This window comes from Metopolophium dirhodum, chromosome 1 (assembly GCF_019925205.1).
Source record: "Metopolophium dirhodum isolate CAU chromosome 1, ASM1992520v1, whole genome shotgun sequence".
Lineage (NCBI taxonomy): Eukaryota > Metazoa > Arthropoda > Insecta > Hemiptera > Aphididae > Metopolophium > Metopolophium dirhodum.
In genome coordinates, this window is record NC_083560.1 from 7,111,918 (window position 1) to 7,132,769 (window position 20,852).

General features: G+C 28.3%; 1 long non-coding RNA gene across 4 annotated transcripts; it reads right to left on the reverse strand.

Annotated features, from left to right (window-relative positions):
• Window positions 1-4,401: 4,401 nt before the first annotated feature.
• Window positions 4,402-19,728, reverse strand: LOC132935569 (uncharacterized). 4 transcript variants are annotated; one of them, XR_009663280.1, is made up of 7 exons: window positions 19,508-19,728; window positions 11,348-11,432; window positions 8,622-8,938; window positions 8,311-8,364; window positions 8,037-8,176; window positions 4,838-5,078; window positions 4,402-4,775 (listed from the first exon to the last, which is right to left on the reverse strand). It is a non-coding gene; the product is annotated as an uncharacterized LOC132935569 (long non-coding RNA). The 4 variants fall into 4 exon arrangements; XR_009663279.1 differs by having other exon boundaries at window positions 8,622-8,952; XR_009663278.1 differs by lacking the exon at window positions 19,508-19,728 and adding an exon at window positions 11,504-12,284.
• Between the last annotated feature and the right edge of the window lie 1,124 nt (window positions 19,729-20,852).

Below are 20,852 nucleotides of genomic sequence, written 5' to 3' on the forward strand. Positions count from 1 at the left end.
GAACTTCCTTTACAATATTTTTGTGTTGGAAATAGTGTAATGTTGAGTAATTTTTATTCACAATCCTTTAATTAGATTTAAATGAAAATAATATAGCAAAGTATGATAAGTATCATAAGTATGATTGTGTTGCATGTAAAAAGGTTATATATAAATTACTTTATTCATCTTAATACCATCAAATATACTTGGTAATGTCATACGCTGTCTGACCGTCTTCTTTCAGAATCGTTTTTTCTTATACAATGATATTATATCATTAAATTCAAATTTAACAACATCCATTACATTGACCCACTTGTAACCTACTGTACAATAGAGCAACATCCACTTACCCACCTTTTTTTAATTTTTAATTTTTTCAATCCCCCAACTTAAAATATTATTTTATTTTATACTAAGACAGTATGTACCTACTTTAAGTGGTCGCCCTTATTATCCTAGTGATGAAATAAAATAAGAATTTGAAAAATATCAGGAACCTAAACCAGCCGTTGAATTTTGATAAATAAATTTTTACCTTATTTTTATTACGTTCTAAAGACGTAATGTATATATACAGGGTGTCTCACTGAGATCTGACAGATGAAATAACTTTTGTTCTAATTAATATTTTTAAAAAATTTCTTTTAAATATAATTGATAGACAATTGCGCTACATTTTTAGTACACATTTTTTATTTTTTATTTTTTAATACTGAAAATAAAAAACTTAAAAACTGATAAAAAAATTTCCAAAATATCCAAAATAGCCAATTTTTTGTAAATCTGATTTTCAGAAAAATTTATATCGTAAAAACATTTATTTAAGTCAAGTGGCTGATTTTTTACCATTTTTTTAAATATCAATATTCTTGTTGAGTAATATACGATCTAGTTTATGTTAGAAACATTATAATTTCAAAAAATATAAATCATTTTGAAATTATTTTATATGAACATTTTGTAACATAATTTCAAAATGATTTATATTTTTTGAAATTATAATGTTTTTAACATAAACTATAAGATCGTATAGATCGTATATTACTTAACAAGAATATTGATATTTAAAAAATGGTAAAAAATCAGCCACTTGACTTAAATAAATGTTTTTACGATATAAATTTTTCTGAAAATCAAATTTACAAATTGGCTATTTTAGATATTTTGGAAATTTTTTTTATCAGTTTTTAAGTTTTTTATTTTCAGTATTAAAAAATAAAAAATTAATTTAAGGTCATAGAACTGAAGTATTTAGTGGTACCTCTTAGCATGAACATAGGTACTGTATACTTGTAATTAAATATTAACAATGTGGTAATTACACTATAATTAGCTTTTAAAAACATATTTTGATCAATCAATTTCATGAGATCGTAAGGGGCGATTGTCATATTGGTCTGTGTTTTTTTTAGGTAAAAATGATTGACGTGTGCCTTAACTTAGCCCGAATAAAAATATACATAAAATGATATTTTTGAGAATCATTTGGCATTACCCAGTGGTTAGGTTAGGTTCGGTTAAAGCGATCACATTATATTGTCACTATTATTGTGCACACGGTTGCATTAGAGCATATTATTACCTGTTATTATTGTGCTTGAAGTAGACAAATAAAGTCACTGGAATCGCCACTGCCCAGGTCGCCCATGTCGACTTTTGCCTACAGCGTCACGCCGCCACATCTCAAGACGTCAGTAGTGTTAAGTTAGTTTAAGTATTATCCCATGTTTTTGTGAGCTTTGTGGTCTTTGCACCAAACCGAGTCTACCACTGAGACCACCTCCCCACAGCTAGCCTGCACCATCATCATTCGGTAAATCTTTCCCATCCTCACTGTTGTCGTCGTCGTACGTAGAATTGCCTACCAGTCAAGCATCAGGCACATATGGTTGCCTATCCAGTGCAATATTTGGCGTTAGTGGTGACATAGGCCATAGTCAAAAACATAAATCGTTCTCGAGCATCACGGAGTGGACCTTCGGGTGTCCTCTACTTAGGGCGATAACAAATAAAATGTGTTTGCTTACTAACAGTGACACATTATTGTAAAAAAAAAACTTTTTAAAAAGTATTTGAGTGCCTATTATACAGTATACCTAGTATTTAATAAACTGTTAAAAATTAGTATTTAAAATATAAGCTTTTTTTGTTTACTAACCAAGCCTTATTAGCACCCGAATCATTTATTTGAGTTTCTGGTTTTGTGCGCTGGATGTGAAAGCAAAGACAAGTTTGAAAATTACTTTGAAAAGAAATGGTGTCGTCAGATGTTACAAAAAAGTGAACAAACTAAATTAAATATTCACATAATTATTAAGTTAGGACTGTAGAATGGGTATTGTTTTCTAAAAAATATTTAATTACCAGAAATAACCACACAAATAATTATAGTGAATCATCTATATAACTTTTAAAAGATAAAATATTAAAACAAACCAAAAAGTGTTTAGTATTCAGTACTGTGTAACTATTTGAAAAAAATATATTTGTTAGCTTTTAAATAATATAATTTATTATGTTTATTGTTATTGAATTATTTTATTTCTAAAACGTATTATTATTATTCAACTATGTTATTTAATAAGTTTGTTATTATAAGTTTATTGTTATTTGTAAAAAATTATACTTCTCATCTTATAAGACAAGGTTAGGTTAGACAAATCTAGACAAACTTATGAGGAATCTCTTATTTCATTTTCAAATCTTAGATTTAAAAAGTAAAGTTTTTAAATATTTTTATGCGTCTGTCATAACTAAAGACCGGATTTATATTCTCTTAAAATACCTTAAATATGATGCTAATATCCTCGAAAAAACCTTAAAATATTCTCATTATATTCTCTTAAAAATTTAAAAAATATGCCAAAATATGCAAAATATACAAAAAAAAAGCAAAAATATGCAAAAATAATCAATAAACATCATATTTACTTTAATATGCATTTAAAATTTTTTTTTTTTCAATTTTATATTAATAGTGAGTTAGTTATTAGGTATTTAAAGTTTCGTATTCTAATGGAATATTATTGCACTTTAGTAAGAGTTGAAAATGATAAAATAAAAAATTGTAAATGTTCAAAAAAATTTTTTCCGGGTACCGTAATATTAAAATTAAAAATAAATACAAATTTTTTCTCACAATTTACGAAATATTCCAAAATATGCTAAATGAGTTAAATATTCTCTAACCCATAAAATATTCTCAAATATGCAAAAAAAACTTTTTTCTATGCATTTAGAATTGAACAAATCATCCACATTTTTTACTCTCATAAGACTGCATAGACCCAGTAACGATATGTAAAAACATATAAATCCGGTCTTTAGTCATAACCTTCTAGGACAGTATAAATGCATAGATTTTATTCAATAGTATCTTTTCTGATAGGAAAGTGAATCTAGTTGGTGCATTGGGAGATACTTAATTGTTTTCAAGAGAGCAGAGGGAAACAAAAAAAAATTAAGGGAAAACGAGAATGTTTACACAAAAACGGTTTTGTCTTTTGAGGTAACTCGAAAACAAAAGACAATAGATACATAACATTTTCAATAGTTTAAATCTAAGATTTTAAAATGTAGTACGGAATTCCTTATTAAGTTTTCATTAGATTTAAAAAGAAACATTTTTATGAATTTCTAACTTAGCACACGTTTGCTTTTAATAATAATAATAATAATAATAAGTAATAACTGCAACCTTTTATATAATAACCACTTGGTTTGGGGAATTTTAGTTGTCCTAACAATAATATAAGAGGCCCAAAATTCTGTTAAGTTACAAGTTTATAAATGAAATATAGTTAAGCCCATGAAATAAATTTCGATATTTTTCAAAATAGCCTCACCGCGAGCCGCTACAGATAAGAATTGGGTTTTATTATTGTTTTTTTCATCATAATCCTGAGAAACTGAACGTACTGCTGTATACTTTTATTATTGACTATACATTAGTGTTTATTGACAATAATCACAACAGACTAAGAAGTCCCTATAGTCTATGAAGACATTTTTATTGTTGACAATTTTTTTTCACAGTTAAGCGCCAATTTTATTATTTTATTATAATTATTCTCTTCATTAATTTTGAGAGTTGTGTTTGCTCGCATTTGAATTTTTTTATATATGAATGTTTTACATTTGAAAGTAATTTAAATAATAAAAATCTTATTATGTACTATAATCTTAAATATCATATCTACTCCATTTTTAAAATAAAATTTAAAAAAATTGACCATTTAGTTTTTAATACAATAACTATTTCCTTTAAGTTTATGTTGTTGTTAATATAACACATGTAGGTACTATATTTAAATTTAACATGGTCATTATATTTTTAATTAATCAATTAATTATTTTTAAGCTTATTATTACTAATTCATTATTGGATATAAAAAATGGGAACCCCTTTGTCTCGATTCTCAAAAATATATTACAAAGTTTAAAATTCATCAAAAAAATAAGATTATAATGATGAAAAAAAAATTTTATTACTATTTATTGTTGATCTGCAAAGGGATATACAACATAAACTCTTATTTAATTTGTTAATACTGACATCACGCCAGATAGCGACAAAGCATAATTTTTCTATGGGTTAATATTGTGTATATTTTTTATATTGTTTATATTGTGTATAGGTTGAATCTGTGGATTCTTTTGTTGAACGAACACATTGTTTTTCTTCTTTAACCTTAGGAACAACAATGGGAAATGCCACATTTTTTGATCCTTGACATATATAGAACAAGTTATTCTGTGATTCTCCGTATAATTTTAAACGAGTCGCATTGCTGAAATTGAAAAGTTTAATATAATAATAAAAATTAATACATTTCAATAATATAAGTCTTACCTTATATAAGGATATATTTCCGTAAACGTGGTAAGTCAATAGTTGGGAAACCAGGATTTGTTTTAGAAATGTGTCCTTTACAAGTCATACAATACATATGAACATATCTGGTTTCAGTATTAAAGGAAGATTATTTTCAATCAATACAAAATTCCACATTTGTGCATTGACCAGTGCATATCAGTGTTGAATGTATTATTAGTTTGTCACCATAGATTTTACATGTTGTCATTACCAAGATCTAAAGAAAAAAACAATTATACTTTCAAGAACAATATTTAGTAAGAAGTTAGTAATATGTATTAAGTATATATACCATAGCATTATGAATTTTACAAAGACAAAAGGGAAATTTCAAGAAGTCTGTAGTTTTTTTGTAGATTGAACAGAAATTAATCAAAATAAAAATAATAATTATTGGTCTTTTTAATTTATTGTACAAAACATTAATATTATTACTAACATGACAAGACTTAAATGTTAAAAATAATTCTTTAATATTTTCATACCCATATACAGACATTTCATGTCAATAAGATTGATTTCATAAATGTATTGAACATTTCCTAGCCTACATTAGGGCTCAACTAAAATCATTCAATTATCAAATATTTAAAATTATAAATGTATAAACATAATATTTCTTCCACTAATTGATGTATCTTTACTATTTTAGGGGTAGAGTCAGACAGATGCTTGATCAGACACAATACAGAATTGGTCATTAGAATATTATATTCAATATTGAAAATATAGTTATCATACAAATAGTCTTTTGATTTATGAACATTTAAACTATAAATTATAGTTAAAACAAATTTAGTGGCAAGCGTGTCTCAACAATTTGTGATACTATTATTTATGTACCCTTCTGCCAGGTTGCATGAACAATCACTAAACATTTGCTGAACCAATAGTAGAGCTATTGTAATGATCCCTTAAACATGATTTAGTGGCCTGTGATTAGTACATTAAATTTTATTGCACCATTAAATTACTACATTTTTCATGCAACCCAGCACTAATCATTTAAAATGCAAATGTCAAGTATTTAAAAATACTTAAATATGCATGCACTAATGAGCTAAAATATAATAACATACGAAATTATGAATTTAATAAGTGATTTAATATTAGTTATAATTTCATATGTTATTATATTTTAGCTCATTTGTGCATGCATATTTAAGTATTGTTAAATCCTTGAACTTTTAAATTTTAAATTATTAATGTAGGGAAAATTATTTAAAATTTAAGGGATTTAATATTAATTATCCTGCGGACATTAATAGACTACCAGATATAAGAAATATCTTCGATATTTTATTAATAGAATCAATTCCATTTATATGCATGCAGGAAACGCTCGCTGAGCTCGGGCCTGAATACTAAAAATCACAATTAATTTGTCTTCACAATTTTACCAGTCCAACTACTCATTAATTAAAGGTAAACCAAACTGGGATATATTCTCTAATCATGTAAATACAAATTTAATAATACCTAAAACTATACCTCCTTCCTAGTAGCTGAACAAATGTCTGAACACATTACTGCAGTCATTGCAGAAGCAAGCGTGCTCTATGCCTACGCAAAATAATACACAATACATCGGCATTTTACCACAACATAATTCTTCCTTAATTCAACGCAAACACAATGCTATACGCATTTTATAAAACCAAAGAAACAAAGGCAATTCTTAGTCAAATAAATGACACTATTTCTGACTTTCAACCTAACTCTGTTGGTATACCTCAAAACTCCAAACTGGGACCTATACTATTCAATATTTTCATATCTGACATACTGCAGTCACCATGTACACAAACATTTCCCTTTTCATAGATGATAATCTATTTATAGCAAATCCCATAATCTAGAAACGATAACAAACAACCTACAAGATCACATGAATATACTCACAAAGTAGTGTAAAAACTAAAAAGTACAAATAAACACTTCAAAAAGCACAGCAATTATATTTAGCCTATGTCGCTATTCGACTCCACTAAAGCAAAATTCAAAAGCAAATCTATACCTTGGCAGCCATCCGTCAAGTACCTCAGTGTTACATTAGACAAGAGGCTAACCTGATGGCCACAAAACTTCAACAAGCACACCATAGCCTCTCAATGCAATTTTCAATACTTAATAAAAAATCAACTATACATAATAAATGCTCGATATTAATATAAAAGCAACTACTACACCTTTACTAACTTACACTTGCACTATCTGGGGTAATTGCTCAGCAACAAAAACATACAAAATTTAAATTTTTCAAAATAAGAATTATAACGAGCGCACGCACCATGGTTCATACAAAACAATAATCTACACAAAGGTCCCAAAATCATAAAAATTCAAGACCATATAAGATTCTTATGCAAGTAAATTTCATAAATCTACAGGCTCATTAGTCATTACTCATTACACTTCAATTTACACACACATCCACCACTTCAAAAATGTCTCAAACGTGGTCATCCACACAATCTTAACTTAGTTAATTATTATAAATTATAAGTATAATTATATTCTTAACCTTACACTCTACACTTTACCAACCTTATATTAGGTATAGGTATCACTACTATTTTTATTATTATTTAATTACTATTAAGTTAAAATTGTAAAAAAATTGTTATTTTGTTAATATCAGTAGACAATATCTTATTATTATAAAATAATAAAAAAAAATAATAGTTATATGAAACATTTAAGGCTCTGTCAAACAGAAAGTGTTATTTTCACGTCGCCTGATCTTGTAATTTGTTACAACGCGGCGTTATTCACGCGCAAAAAAGCACCACGTCTACGAGCCATTTACTGCTTTAACGCGTTCTGTTTGACAGAGCCTTTAGGTAGATATTCATAGAAATATATTTAATGTTTCTTTAGAATGTTTTGAATTGCAACTGTCTATTTGTCAACTAACATTTATATTATTAATAGTAAATATTATGAAAATAACCAATAGCATTTCTTCCCACCACAAAATTATGTCTACGAGCAGCTATTGTCTGTAATTACGATTAATATATATAACTGTATCATAACTATTAAAAGAAATGTATAGCACAAAATGAAACAGACAATGTATGTGTTCAGGAAAACTAATTTTAGCCAAAAAATTTAAAAATAAGATTGTACATATTATTATATATATTTACTTTAAAAGATCCTAAACGCTTACTTTTTAAAATTTCATTTTGTTTGTCAATATTTTGTATTCGACATATATGTAAAGGACTGTCAAGTATACGAAAAGCGATTTTACATTTTAAACAGCATTCAAGGCAAGTATGTGATCCTGATTTTCGTGATAATAGTTTCCTAAAAAAATCAAAAACAACATGCTATTTTAGCAATTAAGACATTATCACAGCTATGTTTGTAATTTTGTAATTATGATCCGTAACTTACAACACATAGATTATAAGTCAACAATTAAATTTAAAGGTACTCACATTATAGGCAATGTAGTTGTCGGAGAACTTATATGCACTTATTTACAATTTTACCTAGATAAAAATAAGAATAATCATGTATTAAATGCCATAAAAAATAATAAAAATACAATTAATAATTTGATGATAATCTACATTATAATAGTATTTACAGGGCAAAAAGTTGAGTATCACAGATATCAACTTTAAATAGAAAAATTTCTGGTGGTAATTCATAGATAACATATTGAAACCGTCCCCTGGGACAAATGGAATAAATTAAAAACTAATATTATATATTTAAATCCAATAAAATAGATTAGATTAGTTACCTGAAATTTGAATCAGAAATATTGACATCTTTTTCATAAGATGTAGAGGCTAATTCACATATTTTATCGTTTTTGTTTTTATTTTTATTATCAATAGACATTTTCTGCAGAATCTTCAGAATCACTAGATTCATAATTTTCTGTTTTGATACTATTAGTTATAACATCATCAACATCTTTTTCACTAAAATCAGTATTTATTGTTGCATGAGATACATTTGACTCAGAACAATTATTTAATATTCCTTCCAAGCTGGCCTTGGTTGTATTACATTTATGCTCATTTTCAATTTTTTATTATTGTTTTTTATTTTTGTCTGTAAAAAAGCACCTGAAAAAAATAATAATACAATGTTATAATTAATACAAAACATATTTTAATTTTGTCTTTTTGAAAACATATTATTATGTATGTCATAACATTGTAGTAGCCCTTATTAAAAATTATCAAGAGTATATTTAAAATATGGATTGAGTACACATACTTATAGGCCAGGCTGGGCTAGTTAACTTCTTTTTTTAAAATACCTATTCTACCCATGCATTTGTTATTTCCGTCTTACACACGTACGACATATCAAATTTTTGTTCACTAGTTTCAAAAGTGTGCTGTTAGTTTTGATATTAGAGTGATTTGACCTGTTATAACATTTTTATATAATAACATTATCTGTGCTTAAGCGTTGGCTTTTATTCGATATTATACCCATATCTTGCTAGAAAATGAAAATTTTCGAAAAATCGGCAACGCTTAAGCATAGATAATGTTTTTACAAAAAGTTTTATATTAGGTAAATTCACTTAAGTATCAAAATTAACAGCACACTATTGAAACTAGTGAACGACAATTTGACATGTCGTGCGTGAGTAAGACGGAGACTATAAATATATGGGTAGCATCCTCTTAAGTTAATATGGAAAAATGTAAGTTAAGTTTAAAGTTAATAGTTACTTTTCTTATTTTATAGACTATGAACTAGAAAATAAAAGTAACTTAACTTATACCTTTATTTTAAGCTAACAAATAACATAGTACCTAATTGAATAAAAGTTTTGGAGTTTTAAATAAATGTATGTATTAAAATTAATTGCTTGAAATACCTACTTATATACTCTAATACTTAATTTATTCAATTGTTAACTTTTTGTACTTGTTAAGTTATTTTAATGTATATCATAAGTCCGAACATATTATATGAAGGAAGTTAAAATATTTCAGTTGTAGGAGTTATTTTATTTGACCATAAACATTAACTATAAAGAATTGGACTTATAATGATTTGTGTTTGAATACAAACAAGTTCAGATATTATTTTGTTTTTAATTATCCCCACGTTTTGATAAAATATCGAGTATTATTATTCTTATGATGTCTTGGCTTATGATATTAATATAATATTATGACATAAATAATTTTAACATCAAGAAATGTTATACTATCAGCTGATATTTGATTGTTCATTCCGTAATATTAAGTTCCTTGGTGTTTTTTAAATAAATAATTATAATTGTATGATTACACATATATTTATAGTAATAATGAACTTGTTTTGTCTAGTAAATAAAGCACCATTTAAGTAGTTAGTAGGTACCTATGCCTAGTCTTGAAAAGGATTTTTTAAGTATGCCTATTCTTAAAACTATTAATTAAATAAAACTATTATGTTTTGTTTGTTAAATGTATACTTCTATCAGTATCTTTTTGACTAGCATATAGGTTTATAATATCATTGTAAAATTATTCAGTTTCTTTATTTAAATTGATGAATTAAGGACTTTTCAATTGATAGTATTGAAAGAGAACTTCAACAAAATTGTGAAATACTATTTCAAGAACAGGTTTTAACTATTTTAATGCAAGATAAACTTATGACAATCAATTGCAAAAACAAAATATATATTGTAATAAGTACATAACATTAGGAGGACGTGGTACCCGCATGTGTTGTTTCCGTCTTACACATGTATGACATACCAAATTTTCAATTGCCTATTTCGATATTGGAATGAAATGATCTATTATCAAACTTTTAGGTATGAATATTATCCGTGTTCTCTCACAATTTTTTTCCGATATTTTAACTTCTAAGTGAATTATGAGCATTTTCAAATATTAACATTTTACACACTCATAACTCACTGAAAAATTAAAATATCGTAAAAAACTAACAAGAGAACATGGATTATGTTCTTACCTAAAAGTTTGATTATAGGTCAATTCACTCTAATATCAAAACTGAAAGCACACTATTTGGCAAACGTTAATGTGGTATGTTGTACGTGTGGGTGTACTACGTCCTCTTAAATAAAATAAAAATATATTAACATATCTACCTAGTTGAAAAGAGAATTTGTGCGTTGTATTATTATATTTTTAATAATTAATTTTATGTCCTGTGGGAGTGTTTAGAAAAAACAAACAGTATATAATATTATGATGATGATCACATATGATCAATATATATATCGAACAGCATTGGCTATATGTTGGTTGTTTGTTTCTCAACAGGAATTAAATAAAATAATAGGAACTTAGATACGTTTATGCTTATTAAAATATATATTTGTAATAAATCTATTAGGATTTATGGTAATAGTTTGTCTCTAGCAGCGGAAAAACACAATAATATATAGTACAGTCACACTCTACACATTAGAGAGCCTATATATTATGAGATTCTCTATCACGGCTAGACACACAAGTCATACAAACTACTTTTACTCACTATACGATACCGAGGGGGTGATGATGATCCATAGCTAGCGTCAAAACTCGTAAAGTATTGGAGTCCAGTGAAGTGAACTTGATACCTAGAAACGATAAAGAAAATTGTATTACTATAAAATATTACACATTGGAAATTCATAGGTGAAAAATCTACAAGTCATAGTGGCGGTTTTGTGCAGGGACTCTGGCGGGCGAGATGAACATACAACATTCACACGAACACACATTCGTTTAAGATCTGACACTTGCGTCAGAAGGTCCTCGTGAGGTTAGGACAGAATGAATGAAATACTTGATAATATTTCACGTCGCGACACGGTTGCGTCGGTAGCCGTTCATCATACGAAAACTTGCGAGACACTGCGCAACAGGTTATTACGTACGGGAGCGGGTCGACGGGAATCGGTGTCGCTCCAAGCACGCTCGGTCGGTGGGTGTAGCGTGTTACGGTCAAGTCAGCGAGCGGGAAGACACGGCGCCCGGGTTATGCGGCGAGATCAGAGCGGTTCTCGAGGAGACGACTGTCGGAAGTCGATATCACTTAATGCACTCGGGGCACTCGGTAAGGTAGGAAACGTGTGGGTCGGCAAAGAGAACGAACAACCACGATAAAGTTAACTAATTTATCATGCAAACAACGATGGCCGGTTCCCGTAGCGGAAGGCGAAACGAGTTTCACATTGAAGCGTATCGTACTAGCGCGTTTTTAGTAAACATTTTAGCTTTGTTCGTTTTGACAAAAAGAGTACGCTTTTTCATAACACACCAAAGCGTTTGTTTTAGAAAAAGTGTCGCCGACTCTGCGTACACACTGTTTGTTGTTTTGAAACTGAAGTGCAGGTGTAGCCGGTGGAGGACTGGTGATTGTTATCATTTCTTATCAGCGAGTAGTTGATTAATCTACACCAAAGACGTTTTTTTGTTTTGAAAACAGATTTCCGATCACATCCCATACACTTTACTCGGGCACTACACCACACTACACTGATTAGCGTGCACTTTTTTTTCAAAACGGACAAACCTCACGACACTAGGACGTGTACGTGTTGACTTGATCATATTATACTATGGAATATGGATGGACCCACTACGTACAAACAAAATTGCCGATATCAGCGACGAGTCGCCGAATAAGGTGTTCGATATGCGCATGCAAATACCGTATTATGTAATATGTTTTGAATTTTGATAATAAATAACGAAATTTAATACAGTAGATTCTCGTTATGTCGAATCTCAAGGGGAACAGAAAAAAGTTCGAGATATCGAAAACTTCGAGATATGGAGTTTTATTAAAAAATAAAAAAACTAATATAAATGTATGTTGTATAATTTATATGAATAATAAATAATACGAATGCCTAAAATACATAATTTGAATAATAAAAGATGAATTCTTTGGCGATTTCACATTTTTTACGGTCACCTTTTTCAACTAACTGTATTAAACGAACTTTGTCCGAAATTGAAAGAACATTTAATTTACGCTTCTTTTCCATTCCACTACAAACGAACAAACGAACTACGAAAGACTACAAACGTGACTACCAACGCGCTAAATCACAATCGCTATACTGCACTGCCTGCACAATGTACTGCACAATTCCTATGTTAACCGTAACAAAAATATTAATTGTGAACTCGAGATAACGAAAAACGATTAATTTTATATCGAGTTATCGAGAGCAAAACACTATTATAAGTGTAATAGTAGTTTCAAGGGGAATTCAAAGTAGTTCGAGATAGCGACGTTCGACATATTAAGAATCTACTGTAATATGTTACTCATATTTTTAATTTTCAATATTGAAATTATATAGTAATAAATATTTAAAATATTAGTAAGAAAGTGGATAACTATAATGCCTGCGTATTTTGCTTACGTTCCATTAAGTTGCATCCAGGTTTATCTTTGCATAAGTAAGTAAATAAGTAAAAAAAAATTTTAAGTATTAAATGTTTTAAAAACATTTAGTTTTCCTACAGACCTGGCTTTACGGCTAAAATTGATGGAGGCCTGTGGATTTGGCGAGTCAGACATTTATCCGAAGCGTAAACTGTGTTCAGTTCATAATGAAAAATGTTCTGAAGCATGGCACAATTCCCACTTTGCATATTAAAGAGTTAGTTAAATTATTAGGTATTCATTGTATTAATATATTATGTATATAATAACTTATATTCTAATACAAACATTTGTACCTAATTGTTATTTGTATATTAACTTTTTTATCTAGGAAGTGTAAAGAAAAGTAAATGCTCCTTACACATCCAGGGTTCATGATTTAATTGCAGTACAACCTAGCTCTTCCATTGATATAGCACTAGGTAACACGAATACTTATGCAATTATTTAGTTATTTAATTTCTAATTAAAAAAAATAGTATAATGCTTGTGTTAATGATGTATTTTCTAACCTATTGTAAAATATTTTTCTTTTATGATTGTATTTATTTATTTAGTTAAGCTCATTTTATTTTATTTCAAATGTAAATCACCAACTTAAATTAATTGTCTTATAATTTTAGAAATTCAAAAACGCAACCTCGATTTGAGTCCAGATAAAATTACGTTTGAGCCATCATCACCGATTTTGATTACTAGTAATACTGAAGATAACTAATACACAGTGCCGGCGCTAGAGGAGGACAAATGGGACATATGTCCAGGGCCCCGCAATTTCTAATTATCATCTTAATACCGCGAAACACATTGATATTTTATATTAACAAATTATAAATCTATACATTTATTGACTTATTGTTATATACTACACATGGATAATATTAATATTATTTCTATCATTAGTTATTTGGAAAATGATATCTAAATTTAGCCATAGTACAAAGTAAATCGTTATCGATACGATGAAGGAGTAATATTTTGAGGATACTCGAGGATTGTAGGAGTATACTATAATTAATAATATAAATATTTATAATCTCTATAGTTATTGTTTTTTCTGTTCTTTGTTTGGAAAAGCTCTCCGCGTATTGTCATATGACCGTATTATAGAAGGGGCATGAGCTATATTTTCAAAACATTTATTTGATTATCTAATATTATATTATGTTCAACATTTGAGTATTTGACTGCAATCCGCTTAGCACCTTACAGTATTTTTTCAAAAATTTCTGCATAATATCATAAAATTAAGTTTTCATTTTATGAAATTATTATTACAATATAGTTTAGGTATAGTAGGTATACCTGTATTAAATAATATGTACCTACTGCGTGCGTATCTAGTGTATCAGGATTAGTTTTAATGTAGTTTATTGTCTACCGCCGCCGCGTACTTAGATATTAAACAATTTATTATATCATTCAAACATTTTGATGATTTTATTTATTTTTATTGATGTTTTTATAAGTTGTAATTATTAAAATAAATATAAATTAATTAAATAATAGGCCCCCCACGAATTTATTAACTTATAATTTTCAACACATGCATATTATTTTATTATTTGTAAATAATTTTTTGTTAACATATTATAATTAAAAAAAGAATAACTTGATATTATTATTTTTAATGTTTGAAATTCAAATAAAAACCGCATTAATTTTAAAAAATCCTGATTTAAAAAAAGCTAGAATTTTGCCTTCCTCTAGGTACCTCTTACCTATGTCCAGGGCCCCGCATACCTGGTGCCGGCACTACTAATACATGTTATTAACTTCTTTTTTTCCAATTAATTATATTTATTTGTTATTTAGTCATTGATATACCAAATCGTAAAAAACTAAAATCATGTAATATTGTTGGTGATATTAAAATACCTTACCTAGCCACCCCAAGGAGAGCTAAAAAACATTTCAACAAGGCTAAACTTCAGATCATGGTTCTAAGAAAAAGTTCTAAACAAAACTGTTAGACGACAGAAAAAGAAATTTTCATCTTATCAAGCCTTTAAAATCAAAAAACCTTCTCACTAAAGCAGCTCAGGATTCTATATTGGTATAAATTAGTTAAAAAGATTGTTGTGCATATATTTATTCTTATTATGTTACTGAATTGTATTATATCTAATATTTCATACAACTTTACAACATTGTTCCTTAATATCATATACTAATAGTATATAGTACCGTTCGAGAATTTACTCACGTGTATGTATTTAAAATACCATAAAAATACTCTATGTTGAAAATATCAAAAAAATTATTCGATACTAAAAACAGTATATCTTTGTACTTAATAATGTAACATTACAAAATCAGAAGGAGAGCTGGTATTAAAAAGCCAAAGAAAAACTGGGTTCTTAGGTCTCATCATACTAATATAATAAATGTATTTTAAGTGTTTAAAAAAAAAAAATGGAATTTTAACTCACTAATAAGCTTATCCAAGATCACCTTGAGTTATTTTATAGTGCTATGAGGAGTAGAGGTGGATTTAATAATAACCCAAATTTGATACAATTCAGATCCATTTACAAGCGTTTGTTGGTTTGACATAAAATAGAAGGTTCAGTATATTATGGTAATTGTTCTCCACTTGATACTTCTAATATACTTTATGTTAGTGCAAACAAAAAGACAGACGCTGACGCCATTTACACTGAAATTGATGTTGAGGAGAAGCAAATTTTATTTGATAAAAATGATAATAATGATGTTAATGATGATAACCATCAAAATTCTACAAGCTTGTTACAGCTAAAAAATTGAGGAAAATTAATAAGTGTATCTTCCGATGTTCACATAACATGTTTAGTGACAGAATATATAATTAGAGTAGGTAATAAAGATTTATTGAGAAAAAAAAATATCAAATTAATATTGTCATTAAAAACATTAAATGAATTGAGTTCTGACAGCACAATATTCAATTCACAAAAAATAAAAGATCACATACTGCAACAAGATCCATTAGATAATGACCGTAGCCAGTTACTAAAATTAATAGATGATTATTATATTTCCCTGCGACTTCACCATTTTGCAAAATCACATACTTTTGCAATTAGTGGTAGGAACATTAGGCATTGACAACTAGACCTTATATTAATAGTCAGAGCATGGGCATACCCACATGTAATGTCTATGAGTTTGATATAACATGATTTATATTATATTGAGGAGGTCCCCCACAGACAATAATATTCACGTGTATAGTATCTTTAGGGAATAACAATAATAATAATAATGATAATAATAAATTAAAGTTCTTATTTTGACAAAATTTATCAATTATTGTAATTCAAAAATTCAAATATTTTAAATTTTTATAGCTAAGGATTGAAAATTCAAAACAAAGATTCTCATGAATAGTTCATACTGTAACCAAAAAATCTAAAAAATATATTAACAGTTATCTTTTACAGACATATTAAATTAAAATTTGGACGAAATTACATATTAAAGAATAACGATTTGTAATTTTGTTGTAATTTGAAAATATTATTTGTGGATATATGAAAATTGTAGAGTATAATAGTTTATTATTATATTTTATACACACAATGACATTTTAAAATGTAATTTTTTGGCAAAAATGTATTTCACCTTCTGTAGTAGTCAGTAGATACTAATACTAATGCCTAATACTAAAATGTATTATTTAATTTTAATTATATCATACTTAGTAATACTATAAATTTTAATTATATCATAAAATTATATCATACTTAGTAATACTATAGACTGACAGACTGTTTTCGCTCAGATTCGTTTTTCATACACAATGATTTTATATCATTAAATTAAAATTGAACACTATCCATTATAGTGAACCACACTTGTAAGTTGTAACCTACTGTACAACAGAGCGATATCCACTTAACCGCTATTTAAAAAAAATTTATTATAAAAGTTATGAGGGTTAATTTTAAATTTGATACAGCAATTAACAAATACGTCATAATCAGGTCCCAATAAATTGTGCAAAACAAGTTCTTAATTGAGAAATAGTAATTGTGCTTACAACGGGTATAATGAGAATGATTTGGTAGTATTATTATATTAATGCTTAAATAATAAGGTACAAATATACAATAAATGAAGCGAAGAAGTGGTAAATATTTTTAACTCACTATATTTAGTGCATATTTGTAATTGAGATTAATCTATTAATGTTGAGTAATATTTGTTTTAATGAAAAGGGTAACATGTTATTTAGTTTGTAGAATTTTTCGGCATCGATGACAATAATAACAACGTTAAATAATAATTAATATCTATTGATAAATCTAGGTAGATATACCTACTGTGTGACAGTCTTACACTTTTTAAGCACCTATATGTGCCATGGTACTGTAATAATTAAGAATAGGGTTAACCAGCATAATATTGATTAAAAATAAATATATTTAGAATAGGTATATTAGATTATACTATTATATATTTATATTCATTTCAGGTATTATAATACCTATAGGTGTATATATATATAGTATATACATACTAAATACCTATACCTCATTAATGAACTGTTTAATTTGATTGTATACATAAGTCAAAACACTTTATTAATTTATTGTATTCATTATTTTATTTTTGAATACCTATTATAATATAATTATATAATAAGGTAGGTAATAAAAGTTCAAATACAAGTTCAAGTACATATACTGTGAATATTAAAATGAAACGCAAATATTACTATGCAATATTATATGTTCTAATAATGTTTAGTATAGCAAAGGCAGAAGTCTATACAGTAGCATATTATAATAATTTAATATATTGCTATTATTTTAGTAATATTACAAATAATGTCAAAATTTGATTACTTAATTAACTATAGTTAATTTATATATAATACTGTATACTTCCAAGATCTCTAACTGCCTAAAAAAATTTTATTTTGTAACTTTTTTACTATTTGAGTTATAGTTCAGGTATAAGTATAGTTATGGTTAAGCAAAATGTTTTGATTTAAATTGTATTTTCTGAATAATTCATTTAACTCTGTTATGACTTATGGTTAATATTGGAGGGAATTTACCTATTATCAAATTTAGAAGTAAGAATATTATCAGGTGAACCCCATAGGGGTTTAATTTGAAAGCAAGTTATGAGTATTTAAAAATTGTAAATTGTTTGTACATTTTAAAATTAAATATGCCCGAGTTACATTGATTATTTAAAACATACAATTTGCTATGTTATGCGTGTGTAAGACAGAGACAATGCATGCGGTTGTAACGCCCTCTTAAGCATGCTGATAACGATAATGAAGTAAGAATTTGGGCGTTGTACTTAGTTTTGAAGGTATTTGAAATCCAAGACCTATACAAGGTGGTTATATATAACGAGTCGAGGGATGTTTTTGATTTTAATTGTCTGAGCGAGCGACCACGCCGGGTGTATATGAAAATATTATAAATTTCAATTAGCTATAAGCCTATAATTAACTAAGTCTTACCGCCAAATTCTGACTTCATCGTCGTTTTCAGCGGCCTGCGTTAACTACCTATGTTCAAAGTATAAACAAAAAATATATATATATAAAAAGAAAGTCCAGTTAGTAGGACGCAAACCTGCATGTGTTGTCTACATCCTACAAACGCGTAACATACCAAATTTACGCTTAGAAATTCACGTTTTATGCTGTTAGGTTAAAAATTAGAGTGAATCGAGAGAATTTTTTTGTGAGTTATGTGTGTATAATAAATGTAAATTAAAAATGCTCATAACTCCCTTAAAAACTGAATTATCGTAAAAAAAACTTCCAACAAAACACAGATAATGTGTTATTTATTTTTTTCTTAGTTTCTTACCAACAAGTTTTATAATGTGTAGGTCTATTCACTCTAATTTTTAAGCTAACGGCATAGAACGTAAATTTCTGAGCAAAAATTTGATATGTTACTCGTTTGTATGACGGAGACAACACATGCTGATGCGGCGTCCTCTTAAAAGTTCCAATTGTATTACGTTTTCTATGCAATACACCTAATAATAGAAAAAGCAAAATTATTAAACGCTTTGAGATCGACGTTGCGAGTAGTGTAAGGTAGAACTGGAGAGCGAGGTAGAACACAGAGTCACAACAATTATAAACACTAAGACACCAACAAATCCATAGATTAATTATAATAGTATTAATATCGAGCGATTCACGTTACTGCTTACTACGATTAACGAATAACAATGGAAGATTTTCAAGAAGAAAAATTCGATGCGTATCGACATGGAATAGTTACGTACCGACAGGAATAGTCTCGTACCGGCTCGCATCGAAGTCTGAGTTCGATACGTATCGCTTGTATATTGCACGTCATGTAACTTCTTGAACGCTCTTGAACTCAAACGTCTTCCTTGAAAATCTTGACTGGCTGTGCCGCAGTGTTGTCGCGTCAATATTTTTTTTAATTCCACAATAAGTACCGAAAAATAGCACATTTTATTATAATTTTCCACTTAAAAGATTCGACGGTCGCTATCACGCTCCCCAGCTGTATCCGAGACATATCTATATAATATCTGCTCGTCGTTGGGTTTATTTTCGGTTCTGGTCGGCGGCGCGGCGGTGCGCTGTGTCGGCGGCGGTGGCACGGAAGGGGAAATTTGGGCGGCCACGTCTAGCTAGCCACCGCGCGTCGACGGCTGCCGTACCGCGAACCTCACCCACCGTTAATTAAAAATTAACTATTTTATGCTCTTTTTACCCTTTAAAATACGAATTTCGAAAAATCCTTTCTTAGTGCGTCTATACATAGTAATAAGTACATTTACTGAAAATTTCATATCCATAGCTTCAGCAGTTCCGGCTAGGCGATGATGAATCACCCAGGACAAGTCTTTTTATATATATATACAGATAACATAATGTGTACACATTCATATATTAATATATTATGCACACCCGCGTAATATAATAATAATTAAATAATAATACACCAGCGAGTGCTCGCGTAACGATAATAATAATTTACAGAGCGTTTACAACGTCAATAGTAGCGCGTATATACATCGATAACAATATTAATAATGCGCGACGCTCGATAATAAAATATATGACTACGTATATAAATCACTTTTAGACAGTTTCCGTGCAGGATTTGTTCTATTATGTAAAATAATAATAAATATATTATGTAAGAGACATCCGCAAGCCCAGATATATAATAATTTTATAGATTATTTAGATAATACAATATATGTATAATAATAATAGAATTGTAATTTTACGCTGGTTCGACTGGTGATTTTCTATATTTAATTTTTTTAAGTTTCACCATTATTTCATTATATTTACCAAAATTCCCACCTACCCATTTATTTAAAAACATCCCATTGTCCCCTTTTACAAAATGTAATGGTAAAATTTACACGCGCCGTGGGAATTTCTCTCATACCTGGCAACAGACTGTTAGACTGTGGATAAACGCGTAGGTAAGACGTGGCAAGCAGGAATTACGAATATTAATTACAGTGCCGCAATTACAATTTTGAGGCCCCGGTTCAAAAATATTTTAGAGGCCCTTTTAGTTTTTACTGTAACATTGGCGTAAATAAGGGGGGGAGCTTAGCCACCAAGTATACCAAAACC